Source organism: Rattus norvegicus, chromosome 13 (assembly GCF_036323735.1).
Source record: "Rattus norvegicus strain BN/NHsdMcwi chromosome 13, GRCr8, whole genome shotgun sequence".
Lineage (NCBI taxonomy): Eukaryota > Metazoa > Chordata > Mammalia > Rodentia > Muridae > Rattus > Rattus norvegicus.
In genome coordinates this window covers 77,606,580-77,613,116 of record NC_086031.1, presented here as the reverse complement: position 1 = coordinate 77,613,116, position 6,537 = coordinate 77,606,580, and the positions used below count along the sequence as shown (strand labels likewise).

Genomic DNA, 6,537 nt, shown 5'->3' with positions numbered 1-6,537 from the left:
AATGCCCCTACAAAGCATTAGGAGGCAAAATCCTCCAAAATTACCATTGAGTTCGTTTTGTGTTAGCCGTCTACTGCTGGGCATGGGGCGTTCTCTTAAGTGTGGCGAGACTCCACCAGAGATAACTCACTTTTCCCTTTTGAGCAGTTATCAATTAGTGTTAGATTACGGGTTAGGGGTGGGGCATCTTCTCAGGTTGGCTAGGTATCATGGTTAAGTGGAAACTAATGTGTAGCATTATTTTCTTAGTTGCTATATTGAGATTTCCAAATTAAGAGATTCACATAGGGACCGACCAGTGGTGGGTAAAAGCACTTGCCATGTAAATCTGGCAACCTGAGTGTGGTTCCCCGAACCCACAGTGGAAAGAAAGAACTGACTGCTCTTCTGACTTTCACATGTGTGCAATGACACATGGTATTCTAAGAGTGTCTGTTTGCATGCAGTACACGGGCACAACAAGTAAATAATTTTTGTAAGTTTCATATAAGCAATGCTGACTACTGGAACAACTAGGTACAGTTGAGTGTAATTTGCCCAGGGTATAAGATACATGCAAAGCTTTTCAACGTCCTTTGTCCCTGATCCTATTTTCTCTTCTTTCTTCCAAGACCGTGTGCCATACGAAGTTAACAGTGGCACTGCGCTGAGCACTGAACTAATTCCCATTTGAAGCAATTATCTCAATGAGACTCTAATCAACTCGAAGAAGTACTTCTGAAACAACCATTTAATTAACCCCAGCAGAAATAAGAATGGAGAATAAAAGACACTGGTAAACAAGGACTAAGCTAGGCATGGGCTCCAGACTGTAGTGCAGGAAATTCCCTCTTCCACAAGACATTGCTCAAAATGCCTAGTTACCATGGAGCAAAGAAATAAGATTTAAACGGGGTAACTTCACTTGTGCACTGCATGTACAATAGGTTGGACAGGAAATAAATAAAGGGTCCTCATACTTTGAAAAATGCTAAAAGCAACAGCTAGGCCTGTAATTTCAGAAATAATTGAGTATTTTTCACATATTTGTCAGCATTATCTCAAATCTCTATTTTCTGGCCTAAAATTTTTTAAAAGCATTTTTCCTGTCTCTCCAATTACCACCACCTACATTCCCTTTTAATTCTTTTCTTTTCTGTATTTGCTGCCCCTGAGTCACTTCTTAGTGATCTCCCCACTCTGATCCCAGCCTTATGCTGTGACTCACTTCCTGGCTCAGGTGGACTCATTCGAGAATGCTTAAGGCAAACTGTGACCCAAGTCTTTCCATCTTCCCTCTTGGTTTTTCCTCCCTTCCCTTCCTCCTCCAGCCCCGAGTGAGTAAACATCCCAGATAATGTTCTCTGCCCTCTAATGGCACTGCACCCTCTTGACTTGGCTCACAACTCTAAGAACTTGGCTTCTCTCAGTTTAGATGTCATTGAGTGGAGAGCAAAATCCCAAATACTCCAGGATTTATTAGCACATGATAGGACAGAATTTAGCCAAAATGTATCTTTTATTCAATTATAAAGTTTTTTTAGCTAATTAATAATAGGTTGGCAAATAAAAATATTATGTTACTTTACATATAATTGCAAACATTTATATGTTAAATATATATTGTAATGTTTCACATAAGATGTATGAGAAGGCAGCTTCTTTTTTGCACTGTGTCTTATTGTGTGTGTGAGCATGTTTGTGTGTGAACGTGTATGTGTGAGCATATGTATGCACAAATGTGCCACATGTGCTCTGGGCACTCTTGGTCCACAAGAGAGAGGATCCCTAGGATATCATGCGAAGGTGTGTGAGTTGTCTGGTGTGGGTGCTAGAAACATAACTTGGGGTCACTGGAAGTGAGCAGGAACCCATGAGTCATCTCTCCAGCTCCAAAGGTGTTTCCTTGAAGCAATGACGATATTGTTCTTGTCTTCATTTACAGACTTGCAGCATCTGTAGTCATTAATAAGTTTACATGATTATTATGGCTTTCACTATATCCAATTCGTCATGTCTCACAGTCTTACTAGTATGAAACATCCTGGTTTTGTTTGTTTTTTGAAGCTGAGTCTTTCTATAGAGCCCAAGCTGGACTTCAACTTTCAGCTCTCCTTCCTGTCCCATCTTCTAAGTTTCCACATGCTAGGTTTCCAGCTCATTGTCCTATTTATTTGTTTGTTTGAGTTGGTGTTTCACTATATGACCTTCCCTGGGACTTGCTATGCTAAGGCTGACTTTGAATTCACAGAGATTCACCTGACTCTGCCTGCAGGGTGCTTGGATGGAAGAGGTGTACCACCACTCTCGGCTCCGCTGATTGCTTTATTTGTAACCTGATGTCTCAAACACTTGTTGTACCTACAGCTTTCTGGAATCAAACAAAGAGAAAGTAAACATTTTGATTAATCAATTAAAATTTATTTATTTTTGGTCTCTCTATGTAGTCCTGGCTGTCCTGGAACTCAATATGTAAGCCAAGCTGGCCTCAAACTCAACAGAGTCACCTACCTCTGCCTCGAAAGTGACGTTAAAGGTTTATGCCAACATACCCAGCTAAGTAAATATTTTATTTTAAAAAATCATTAGCAAATAACACTGAACAACCACAAAAGGATAGATTATATTGTTTGGGGAGTCAATTTGTTTTCAATTAGAAACTAGTTTGCCTGACTCCATACCACCAATTACAAATCTAGTAATAGCCTAAAATTATTGTTTTAAAACTCCACAAGTTTTCTTTTTAATTTTCCATGAAAACATTTTTGTTGTGTCAAATTTATCTACAGTATGGAGGTGTTTGGGGCTGTACAAGCAACTTAAGACAAAAAGTTTTTATTTATTTTTATGTGTGTGTGTATGTTGTATGTGCATATGTATGTACATGTATATGTAGTATTGTATATATATGTATGGTCACATGCATGGACATGTGCACAAGTGTGTGGCATGGATGGTGTGATAATGACATCAGTCCTCAATTGCTCTCCAATCGAACCCAGAGCACATGGATATGGCTAACCTAATCAGCCAGCTTGGCTTTGAATCCCTGTGGATATCTTCTGAGTGTTGGGAATTACAGGTGGCTGCCATGCCTACTTGACTGCTGTGAAGAGACACCATGACCACGGGAAGTCTTATATAGGCAAACATTTGATTGGGGCTGGCTTACAGTTTCAGATGTTTAATCCACTTTCATCATGGCAGGAAGCATAGTATCGTAACCTGCAGGCAGACGTGGTGCTGCAGAAGGATCTGAGTGTTCTCCACTTGATTTGAAGGCAATTAGGAGACACTCGCTTCCACAGGCAGCCATGAGGGGCTATCTTCTGCACTAGGAGGAGCTTGAACATAGAACCTCGAAGCCCGTCTACACAATGACCCATTTCCTCCCATAACTCCTAATAGTGCCACTTCCCAAGGGCCAAGCATATTCAATCCACCACATATGGGTTGTAGGGATCCAAATTCCAGTCCTAACCCTTGCATACCAAGTGCTTTACCCGCTAAGTCATTAGGTCAGTGCAAAAAGTGTTTAAAAAGTAACGTTTGCTGAAAACAATTTTATTACATTGTATTTCTTCATTGTGTGGAGGTTCCTGCCATTGACCCATGGGAAGGAGATGATAACTTGTGGGAACTAGTTTTCCACCTTGAGTACTAGGGATTAAACTCGGACCAGGTAGCTTGGGGGCAAGTATCTCTACTCATTGAGCCATCTCCCCAGCACCAAAAGTAGTATTTGACTCTGGACATTAACACGTGGAGATGTTAGTTGGATTCTCCCTCCTCCCACCACCAAAAGAAATGGGAAATAAAGAAAATAAGGCTGCCCTTTGAGAGTTAAACTTTAAGACTGCATAAAATGAGTTGGAATGGAAATAAGTAAACTTACCTTTAAAGCACAAACTGACCTGACTCCACTGTGATTTGATTTTCATTGAAAGAACATTGCTAAGAGGTAGCTATGGAAACAGAGGAAGGAACACACAGGGGCACTTCAGGGCAGGTGGCCATCCAAGTGCTGTTAAGGAGAGAAGAAGCCTAAATCAAAAGCACAGCAGTATGTCCCTGCTGCATTGGCAATCGATGTAGAAAACTGCGGCCACTAGAAACTCAATATATATTTCAACTTTTGAAACAAAATCATCCTCTTGTGGAAATAGATAAATCAAGAAATGTCCTCACATATAACTACTTGTTCTGAATCTATGCTCACCAAGCATCTTCTAACACCACCTTTGGTTTCTTGTACAAAATGCTGTATCTAGCCAGAGCAGAACCCATGCCTTTAATCTCAGCATTTGGGCGGAAGAAATAGGCAGATCTCTGGCTAATGCTGGGTAGTGGTTCATGCCTTTAATCACAGCACTGGAGGAGGGGGACTGATATAGGTGGAACAAGACAGACCTGGTCTATATAGTGAGTTCCAGGACATCCAGAGCTACATAGTGAGACCAAAAAAGATAATAATTTCTTTTCACTAGCTTTGTGGCTTTGAGCATGGATGTATACAAGTGACAGCTTATTCTGAGTTATCAACTTGACTACTATCTGGAATTAACTAAAACCCACAAATGGGAGAGGCATACCTGTATCTGAGCTTGGAAAACATACCTTTAATCAGAATCTTAAGGTGGGAAGACTCAACTCTAATCTGGGCTATACCTTCAGCTGGAAGCCTATATAAGGACATGGAAGAAGGGAACTTTTGCTATTTGCTCCCTTGCTCTTGCCTCACTAGCAAGAGTCCATTCCTTCACTGCTATTAAAGCCGTCTTTTCTCAGATTCTGGCATATATTGAAGACCAACTGAGAAGTCTAGCCTGGTGGAGTGAAAAACTACAGAATTCTTGGACTTTCTGTTCATAGGCAGCCATTGTTGGATTACCTGAACCAGAGTCTGTAAGTCGTTCTAACAAAATCTCTTCCTATATATACACATATAGAGATCCATTCCATAAATCCTGTTATTCTAGAGAACCCTAATGCAGAACTCTTAGAAACTCATGAATTAATATTCTGTTCATACATGTCAGCTTATTTGATTGTTAGGGGTGTCCTACATTGCTCAAGAAAGATACTTCAATTCCAGGATACAGAAGACTGGATTCTAATGGATTGTGGGAAAATTACCAAGGTGTTTTCTTGGTGTAAAGATAGGCTTCTCTCTGTCCTGTTATATCAGTCATCAAATATGTCCCATTTTAAGTGATCTCTGAAGTGGCTAAGGGTTATAATTCAGTTGGATTAGCGCTTGCCTAACATGTGGAAGGCTCTAGATTCGAGCCCCAGCAATGCAAAGCAAACAAAATCTAAAACAAATGATCACAAATGTCAGTTGGGAAAGAAGTTGCTCATGGTTACTGCGCCATTATTTTATTTTAGGGTTGTTCTAACGTGGTGTCATCCCATGAACACATATCAGTTAACAGGGGAGAAGTTTACTCAGACCAGGATTGGTGACAAGACTCTTTGGATTTATTATACACTATAGATACTTCTTGTGAATCATTTTCCTTTGGGGAAAGGGAGATCAAACCTAGAGACTTGCACATACGAGGCAAGGTACTATATGGGCACTGAGGTACGTGCTCAGCCCCCAGATACATTATTATTATTATTATTTTCCTTCCTCACTTCGGATACTTTCTTGTCTCTACCGTACACTTAAACCTAGTAAACATCTGCATGAGTGAATCGTAACTGTTAGTTTTCTCTGTTAAGTAGTTGGTTCAAGAGGTAAACTTTGCCTGAGAAGTCAGTAATAAACAGTGCCTTATTTTACACCAAAATTACAAACGCCAAAGATAGACTCAGCAAAGCATGCCGGTCCCTTTGTTCCTAACACTTGGATTACTTTTTTCACTCTGAAACTTCAATCTTCTCAAATTGCCACACTGTACCCTCACTTTGCTCTCTACTTAAGAACATTCTGTCAAAGCGCAGTTTGTAAATTTATATGCTCCTCCAATCAGTTGTGTCAATGCACGGAGACAAACCAAGACGTAATTCTGGATGATTTAAGACTTCTGGAATCTTCGCAGGTGAAAAGCTTTGTCTCCCTGAGATCGCTCTGATTGACGGAACTCCCTCCTTCCAGTAGGAGGTAGCGTTACCCTCCGCCGTGGGCCAGAGGCTGTCACGTGATCTCGCAGCCTCAACCCAGGAGGGCGGTCCTGCGGAGATTTGCTATACGTACGCAGCGTCATGACGTAGCACGTAGGGGCTGGCTAGCCGCCATCTTGCTTCTTTTTCCTCGCTCGCTCTCACCCTCTCAAGAGGTAGCGAAAGTGCTTTGGCGGTTTGTACGGCCGTGGCTCGGGCTTTCCGGACCGAGCGGCCCTGCGGACGATCTCTGGAAACTCCTTCCCCTTCCTTGCCCCTAATCCGTACCCGGCGAACCTCTGGAAGCGCGCAGACTTGGTTCTCACCCTGGCGGGTAAGGAGAGCGAGGGCCTCCGGGCCGTAAGGAGGCCCGATGGAGGAGGGCCGGCGCGGGGCGCAGGAGGGCCTGGGGGCCCGCGGCGCCTCTGCCTGGGCTCCCGGCATCTGGGC

The 6,537-nt window shown here is 42.2% G+C and overlaps 1 long non-coding RNA gene and 1 pseudogene across 5 annotated transcripts in view; one reads left to right on the top strand and one right to left on the bottom strand.

The window, feature by feature from the left end:
* Positions 1-1,479: 1,479 nt before the first annotated feature.
* LOC134481577 (uncharacterized) lies at positions 1,480-6,490 on the bottom strand. Of its 4 annotated transcripts, none has more exons than XR_010057255.1 (4): positions 5,656-6,490; positions 3,894-4,003; positions 2,239-2,350; positions 1,480-1,935 (listed from the first exon to the last, which is right to left on the bottom strand). It is a non-coding gene; the product is annotated as an uncharacterized LOC134481577 (long non-coding RNA). The 4 variants fall into 4 exon arrangements; XR_010057254.1 differs by having other exon boundaries at positions 3,875-4,003; positions 5,656-6,473; XR_010057256.1 differs by having other exon boundaries at positions 3,875-4,003; positions 6,182-6,319.
* The window catches only part of Prrc2c (proline-rich coiled-coil 2C), a 69,701-nt pseudogene continuing 69,354 nt past the window's right edge, over positions 6,191-6,537 (top strand). The window contains exon 1 of the transcript NR_111961.2: positions 6,191-6,421. The product of NR_111961.2 is annotated as a proline-rich coiled-coil 2C (transcript). The remainder of the gene's footprint in view (positions 6,422-6,537) is intronic.